A 9,158-nucleotide genomic window follows, 5' to 3' on the forward strand; every position below is an offset into this window, starting at 1 on the left:
GCTGACTCTTCGGCTCCCTGCCGGTACTGGGAGCCTCCACCGCAGCGGTCCCCCGCCACTCTTTCTATTCCCAGCAAGGCCGTTCCCGCGCTCTCGGGGCCGGCTTTTATCTTCGCTGGGTAGCATCTCCTGTTGATGTTACCCTGTCTCAGCTGCAGATGGGCACGGCTGATGAACCACATGGGAGTCTCTCCCCGGCACACTTCTTCGCTTTCTCGAAGTCCTGAAAGCGGTGAGTTTTTTTAATTTTCGTTTGTCTGTGGTTTGCCTGCGGGTGTGGGTTCCCACTCACCCGTTCTTATGTCCCTGGGACAGACTGGAAAGGAGAGAGGCATTTCTAAAGCCCCCTAGAAACATTAAAGAGGGATGGGCAAGCTCTGGTCATTCTGACTCCTGAACAGTGGGGTTCAAAGTTCTGTCCAGAATTTAGGATCATCATTGGAAGACTGTTGTAACTGACACAGGTAATGTGGCATCTACATGCTACTGTACCAATGGCTGCATGGGCTTGTATTGCTCATGGAGGTAGTGTTTTTTCAGTTGCCTGAAAGCTAGGTGTTTCTGGCTGAGCTTAAAATTAGTGTACAGATGCTTGCAAACCTCTAGCAACAAAAGTTGGCTTTTGTCAACAAATCTTTGTAATCAAAACCAAGACTTCCCCTTCTAGTAAGTCTCTGCTGAGGTGGGCATTATAGCCAGGTACCAGGAATACAACAAAGTTATTTTCCTCTTTCAATTGCAGCTTTCAGTAGAATCAATTAAGGTCCATCCTTGTCAAGAGAGTTTAGCAACAAGGTGGACATATGTTCTCTGTCTGATTTACTTTGTCTGATTTTAGCCTTGCCAGATTTGTATGTATAATGATAGAAGACAAGCCATCTTGTCTTTTACCAAGATGCCTTGTTACCATTTCTTCCTTATTCAACCCCTCTTTCTCTTCCTTGGCACACAACCTTTTAATATATCCTTTTCTAGGCTGACTCTTTCTGCTCTTAGAACGTGCCTATAGTACTTCTTTTTCATTATTTGCATCAAATCAAGCTTGGTTCCTATCTTTTTGATAAACCATTTGTTGGATTTTTTTAGGCCCAGGAAACATTCTGTAGCCTACCACCTCATAAATATTCAACTTTCTCAGCTGTATGTGGCTATCAACCATATCAATGCTTTGTATTTGTTTTATTAGTAATCTATCTTCTTGTCCACATTGAATTAAAATTCTTTACCTTGCATAAGGTTTGTCTAGTATATGTCTTATTCCATTTATGAATTTATTGTCTTCCATTAAGATTGCACCTAAATATGTAAAATAGGACACTTGCTTTGAGAGCTCATTATGTCAACTCTAATTCTTTCTCCAGTTGTAGTCAACACTTTGGTCTTTGGAAAATTAATCATGATGCCATATCTCTTTGTTGACATGACTATTGTTTGCACTAAATCTCACAGCTCTGCTAGAGTACTGGTAATCAAAACAAATGTCAGTTACCTATCTCAAATTACTAAGCCTTCTGCCTCCAATTTTCAGACCCCATTCAAATCCCAATAGTGCTTCACACATGATCATTTCTGCATAGATGTTAAAGAGCAACATTGAGAGAATGCAGCCTTGCCAAACTCTTCTGTACTTGGAACCATTCTGATGTCAGTCCAGAAACTCCAACCATACTTTTCTGTCTTTTGTACAGTTTGTACAGCAGGTCACTCAAATAAATGTGGTGGGACACCTGTCTAAAACAGGTACGGCCATAGTTGTGTGTTCCACTAAATTGAAAGTTTTATGGAAGTCAACAAAACAAATACATTTTTCCAAACTACCTTGTCTTATCCATCACAATTCTCAATTTCATCACCTAGTTTCATGTCTCAAAATCTGCTTGCTGTGTTGCAATCTCTCTTTCTAATTTAATTTATAGTTTCTCCAGAGCTAGCCTTACATGAACTATCCAGTTTCTCCAGGACTATCCTTTTTCCTTGCGTGATACACCAGTGAAATTATAATAGTTTAAATATTTCTTTGGACTGACTTTTTTCAATGTTGGTACATAAACTGAGTTCATTTAGACTTTTGGCCATTTCCAGTTTCCCATACTTTGTAGTAAATATCATCTGTTGCATCTACTGCTAGGGTGCCTGATTTCTTAAAGAGTTCTAGTAGAACTTCAGCTGAGTGCTGGGCTTTTTCTGACTTGGTCTTCTTCGTTGCCAAAGCCACCAAACTTATGTGTTTGTGGTTCTCGTAATCTTCCCAAGTTACACTGATGTTCTCAGAATCATCAGGGTGCTCTTTGCAGTAATTACTCCATCTTGCCAGATTTGGATCTAACAATTCTTACTATTAGTTGCATCTTTGTTAGAGTTTTCAGTGTTGCAAAAACCTCTGCTAGATTGCATATCTTAACACAGGTCCTGGGTGGACAGATCTGGGAGTCACTCTGGCCCTGAGGGGCTAACCAGGGTTGGGAGGAATATGCAGAAACCAAGTGCTGGGAAGCAGAAGCTAGGAGCTCAGTCTGAGAAACCAAGTCAGGAAGCCGGAGGGTTGGACAGAGTGTGAAGTTAGAGGGCTAACCTAAGGGATTCATCAGGAAGTGCCCTTCACCTTTGCCTATGGTTCCCGTTGTCCTTCATGTTCTCTCAGAAAAATCCACTAATCCTTTTGTTTCCACAGTAGTGTTTGCTGGGTTGGATCTAGCCTTCACCTTCACTTTGGGCAACTAGCACCATCAGTGGCTATACCCTTTACTGCTGCCCAGTGGAACACTGGATGGTACCCTATGTTAGATTCCTTAGGTAGAGCAGTATCATAGAACTGGCTAATTGCCTGCCAAGAATGATGTGGGAGGGAGCTGGGATGGAGTGCTGCCACCTAATGGCCCATGCTGCCACTCTTCTGCCTCTTGCAGAGAGTGGGGTGGGGGAGCTGAGGCCACTGCTGGTGGACCTGGCTCCCCCCACCCCCTGTTCGGTCCTTGGCTTGGCCTTGGAATCATGGCAGCACTTCCCCACACTTGGAGCACTCTGATTGGCTGTTTCCATCAGCCAATCAGAGTGCGAACAAAGTGTTACAGACAGACAGATGTAGGCTCTTGTAATATTAGAATCATGGAAAATTAGGGTTGGAAGGGACCTCAGGAAGTCTTCTATTCAAAATCCCTGCTCAAAACAGGACCATCCTCAACTACATCATCCCAGCCAAGGTTTTGTCTGTCTAGGTCTTACAAACTGCTAAGCATAGAGATTCGATAACTTCTCTGGGTAGCTTGTTCCAATGCTTTATTACTCTCCTACTGAGAGTTTTTCCTAATATCTAAACTTCCCTTGCTGCAACTTGAACCATTGCTCCTTGTTCTGTCATCTACCACCACTGAGAACTGTCTAGCTCCATTCTCTTTGTAATCACCCTTCAGGTAGTTGAACACTGTTATTAAATCCCCCATCAGTCTTCTTTTTTGACTAAATAAGTCCAGTTCACTCAGCCTCTCCTTATAAATCATGTTCCCCAGACCTCTAACCATTTTCATTGCCCTCTGTTGGACTCTTTCTAATTTGTCCACATCCTTTCTGTAGTGGGAGGCCCAAAATATGTTTTTTGGTCTCCATAAAACACACTTTGATTGCCTGCTATGAGGCAGTGGGTAGCTCAGTTAATTTGCTACATGCTTGACCATGAGGCAGGTAGTACTAGATTACATAGTATCAGTAGCAGGTATAAAAACCTAACCTGGTCTATTCCACTACAACACTGAACCATATTCGAAGTCTCTCTCTGCTATATTATCAAAGTTCTCAAGTCTGAACCTAGGCTACCTACAAAATCAATGGGATTCAAAATGGGGGTGGTAGATGATAAGCCAGTTTTTTGGCTCAAGAGAACTAACTGCAAGGGTTATTGTCGCAGAGCACATGGGTGCCCTGCTCCTAAAGAGGGGAAAGTGCTAGGGAAACAGCCCTAGCAGTGAGTAAGGAGCCCAGCTGTTGATCACCAGGGCAACCAGAGTAGTTAGTGCCCACACCTGCCAGCGGTCAGCTGACTGAAAGGGGCAGGGCCTGGCTGCCTTATAAACCCTAGGGACTGAGGCCAGGAGGAGTTCCCTGCCAACAGCTAAGGGGGAAGGAGCTCTCTCATGGAAGAGAGGAGAAGCCTAAATGCAGGAGCAGCATCTGACACCGCTGCGGGATGAAGTATCCCCGGTGGGCTTGAATGATGTTTTAGCCGAGCGGCTTTAATTTGTGTTACAGCCCAGGGGCTTCTGTTTTGTTGCTACTTAAAGACCGGTGGTTTGCGAGAGGCTATTAGGGGAAGGAGGAGGCCTCATAGGGGACCCACAGCAGTGTGGGGACCCCAGCGCCAGCGAGGGTGCAGCATTTGGGGTGCATTGACCCCCGCCCCAGAAAGGGGGCAGTTGAGAAGCCCCAGAGAGGGGGCACTGGTGAGAACCCCAGTGCGGGTATGGTGAGCCCTAGAGAAGGGGGCAGCACTTGAGAAGCCCTAGAGAGAAGGGGCAACGTTATTGTGAGAAACCCTAGAGAGGGGGTAGTCTTGGAGAAGCCCCAGGAGAGGGGGCAGTGAGGAGCCCCAAGAGAGGGGGCAGCATTGGTGAGTGCCAGAGAGGGCGCAGAGCAAGACAGGGCCACGTAGGGCCCAGAGAGGACAAGGGGGCCAAATTATAACAAGGCCCTGACCGAACAACGTCAATTCCAGCTGTGAGGCTTGGGGCGTGGTAAAGGGGTGGTTGGAGCCACGCATAGCCCATAAGGCTAGGGTGCCCCTGAAGCGCCCATTGCAGAGCAGGACCCACAAGGGGTCCAGGAGTCCACGGGGTCAGATATTACAACAAACCGTGTCCAAGAGGACATAAGGCAGCCTCCCATATATTTATTCTCCATCAAAGATGTGGCGGGCAAGAAGTGAGGGTGCCCTTTGGGCCAACTTGGCATGGGAAGGAGGCCTTGGGGAGATCACAGCCATCTCGCAAGACCCCGTGCCATGACAGTTATGCTTATTTGTTCAGGAAGCAGGAGCCTCTAGGCTATTCGGAGTCTGTGAAATGGATTAATGTGATCTAACAGCTGCCATAATCATCATCAGTTTCTATTCCAACATTTCTTGGACCTTGTCTTCAATAGCACAGAGACAGCAGCCATAAAAATAAATAAATAAAAACTCATTTTTCCCCTTGAAGAAAAAGTGATGCTCATTTGACAAGGACAAATCACATCACATAACGCACTTCTGGAAGGTGGCGTGCTCAGATGATACTTTGATAATAACCCATAGAGTACAAGACTCTAAATTCAAGTAAATGAAGGCACAGAGAATTTAAATTACTTTAAAAAAATCCTTTCCAAAGGAAGGTCACAGATAGAAATAGGACCCTAACTTAGAGACTAAAACAGTCTTACAATTGACTCTGTATAGGTGGAGGGGTCTGTCAATTGTGGGATTAGAGTTTTAGGGACTGATTTTGCTTTTCACTAACGTTCTAAAGAGTCTGGCTAACCTTAGAACGGTTATTCTGTGCATAATAATTACCGGATTGACATGCACAAGATAAATTAAAATATGACTACAACTATTAAAACATCTGGATTACTCAGAGTACTTAAACATATGATCAAATTTCAGAACTAGTTTTCTCAGTGCCTTGCATTTTAAGAGAAGGAAGGGTTTTGTTTTGTTTTTGTAATATCTTTTATTGCAAAATAAGTTGAGAAAGATGTTAGACAAGCTTTCAGACACAAAGGGCGCGTCCAGACGAGCACGCACGTGCCTCTTGCCCCGCCTCAAACCCCTTTGAGGCGGGGCAAGAGGCATGTGTGGGAATGAAAAAATGTTCCCCTGCTGCAAACTTCCAGTGCAGGGAGAAAATTAGACCCCTGGAAATCCAGGGATCTAAAAAAAAATTAAACAAAAAAAAGCAGGGCAGGGACCGTGCCCCGAGGCAACCGGACACTGGGTCCTCCAGGGAGACACTCTGGCTTGCCCTGGTGCTGAAACACATGGCCGGCCAGGCTCCAGTGCTGGTGAGTAAGGGGTCGGGGGGGCTGGAGGAGGGGGAAGGGGACCATAGGGGGGACCCCTGCCGGCCCCGCCCACTACCCTAGTTTCCCCATCCCTGCCCTGCCCGCCCTGAGGGTGGCAGGGCCTGGCTGGACCCAGCATGCGGGGACCACGCAGCGCACTGGGTCCTGCCACTAAGAGCCCACCCTGGCCAGGCGGCAGAGGGGCCCCAAGGGCAGCAAATCCTTCCACCAAGGGCCCAGCCCAGCAGCAAAGAGGCCCCAGGACCCGACTGGGCCGGGTGTGTGGTCCCTGCATGCTGCGCCAGGTCTTGCCGCCATGGCTCAGAGCACCCCACTCCCGCTGCTGCTAAAGGTAAGTTATGGGCCCTGGGCGGGGTGCCTGGGACCCTGGGCGGTGGGGCTGGGGTCCTGTGGGGGATAGGAGCTGTGGCCCTCCATGGGGGAGCTGGGGCCCTGTGGGGGGGGCATTCTATATGCTGGGGGGGGCTGTACCCTGTGGGGGCCAAGGGACCCACCCCTCCTGAGCAGCCCCCCAACAAGGTCCCCCACACCCACAGTCCCTCCAGCAATTGCCCCACACCTACCTACAAACCAACCCACATCCCTCTACACACATACACCTGCCTTCCCCCACACCCCTTCCCACCCCCTTCCTGCAAACACCACATCCCTCCATCACACACCTATCATGTGCGAAGAAAACCAAAAGCACACATCAACACATATAGGTATTTAGAATTTATTTTATCATGATGATACAGACATTGGTAGGCTTCTACATTGTTTTATTGGTATATTTACAGTGTTAAGGCATTGTCCAACTGATTGCTGTCTCTCTCTCTCTCTCTCTCTCTCTCTGTCTAGATATATATATATGTGTATGTGTATAGAGTGATCTTTTGTTTTAATTGTGGAAAAACATGGATTTTGGGGTATTTTTAAAAATGGATTTGGAATGCTGCTGCAGCAGTCCAGCTGGCACAAGGGGTAGTGATCCCAAGTGGCTGGGCCCCAGAAGCTCCTGAGAGCGAGTAGCCCTGAGCTACTTGCCAGGGCAGCTTTTTGTAGAGATGGGGCCAGGACATGGCAGCTTTTTATACTGCTGGGGACAGCACAGGTGCTGGCCCCAGGCTCTAGCTCCCCCTGGCTGCAGATCCGGGAGGAGCCAGGCAGGGTTATTTTGCCCCAAGTGGCACAATTTGTTTCACAACAAAGTGCATGTCCGAGTATGTGCGCTGAGGCAAAAAGCCCTGGCTCAAATTTGCACTGTTTCTATTTGAGCTGCTGCAAGCACACGTGCTTGCATGTGTGGACGCCCCCAAAGTGAACTTTCTCAAGCACTGGGGAAAAAGCAGGTACAACCTAAGCTAAGTACTACATTTGTATTAAACTATATTCATTTGCTTATGGAGTTAAAGAGTCTTCTGGAAAAAGACCAGAGAGAAGTATACAGGATGTTTATAAAGTCCTTGTGCAACTTTAAACTTTAATAACTTTGGATGTACACATGATAGAACCAAACTGCAAATGGTGATTAAAAGCATAATTCATTAAGTTTTAACACAATACAGCTCAAATTTTTAGACTTCAACATAACCACCATCTTTCATGACACATTGTTCAATCCAATTTTCCAACTCATAGAAAACATTTTCCAGTTGCTGCTGAGTGATTTCATGAATTGCATTTGTGGTTCTTACCCTATGAATAACTTACACTGTGCTAAAAACATAATGAATTATGCTTTCAATCACCATTTACAGTTTGCTTCTATGTGTATATCCAAAGTTATTAAAGTTTAAAGTTGCACAAGGACTTTTATAAACACCCTGTAGATAAGGCTCATTCAGTAGATCATTAGGTCCTGCTGCCTCAGTTTCTTTTCTTCTCCAGGAAATTACGTTTCACACTTCACTTCCTTTCCTGGGAGCGTAATTTAAAACAGGATGGATAATATATTATTTTTGTGTAGAATTCCCTCTTGTTTGAGCCTACTCAAATATTGGCATCATAGGGCTCTTTACATCTCATGATACCTAATGTCCTTTTTATTCCTTTCAAATATAGAAAGAGAGAGAGAAAAGGAAAATTAGAAGATCAGATCTATCTTGGGTATAATTTGGGAAAGCCAAGACAAGAAGTGCAGTTGAACTGAATGCAACCACATCAAGAATTATGTCTGCCTTTGGATGAGTCAGATTTTATTGCAGATTTTATTTTTACTAACATTGTAGAAAGGCCACTTTGGTATCACAGAGGGATGTGAGAAGAACTTCCTGCCTGAAGCTATCTGTGAGTGCGTCTAGATGAGACACTTACTGTACAGTAGCTCGTTACTACTGCGCAGTAGTGTTGTCACGCACAATCCGTGATGAGACACTACTGTACAGTAGTAACAAGCTACTGTGTAGTAAACATCACCAGGCAACCATGCTGGGACACTGCTGTGCAGTAATGCCAGTTACTGCACAGTCATTTAGTACTTGGTTATGCAAGTACTAAATAACTGTGCAGTAACAACTATGCAGTGGACATCTTGTGTAGATGTGCCCTGTATGCAGTTAGATTGGTGCTATTTATGAACAAATTAAAGCACAACTGGGTGATTTGATGAAGTCAAACATATTAATAGTGTAGCTATTCTAATATAATAAAGGGTTTAGTCTGTCTCTCTGTGCATCTGTCTGTCTGTAATGATTTTGGCCAACTGTGCACACACCGCTGACAGGGTGGGCAGCAATTGGCTGCATAGGCCTGGGCTGCACAGGCCCAAGTTTGATCAGCTGCTGGAGAAGTTTGTGGCAGCAGCAAACATGCCCCAGCCACCTGAGCAGTGGGGCTTCCCCATGCCTCCCTGCCTGAGGGTGAAGCAGGGAGTCATAGTGGTGGTGCCTCCCGGCCACCCATCCCTGATGCCCCCCAGAGCAGCTGGCAGGGAGGGAGAGGTGGTGGGCAGGGAGGAAGGGAGGGGAGTGGGGCAGGGGGAGGTGAAGGGCAGTCACGGTGGTGGTTGTTTCCAGGGCCAGGCGATGGGGAGGGAGGGAAGGGAGCCAGATAGGGGGCTGTGACAAAAGCCAGCAGGGAGGGGGAGGAGGCGGGCAGGGAGGGAAGCTGCATGGGCCCAGGCAGGT

General features: G+C 46.5%; 1 pseudogene; it reads left to right on the forward strand.

Annotated features, from left to right (window-relative positions):
* The first annotated feature begins 180 nt into the window (after positions 1-180).
* The window catches only part of LOC102388000, a 19,695-nt pseudogene continuing 10,717 nt past the window's right edge, over positions 181-9,158 (forward strand).

Source organism: Alligator sinensis, unplaced genomic scaffold, assembly GCF_000455745.1.
Source record: "Alligator sinensis unplaced genomic scaffold, ASM45574v1 scaffold737_1, whole genome shotgun sequence".
NCBI lineage: Eukaryota > Metazoa > Chordata > Crocodylia > Alligatoridae > Alligator > Alligator sinensis.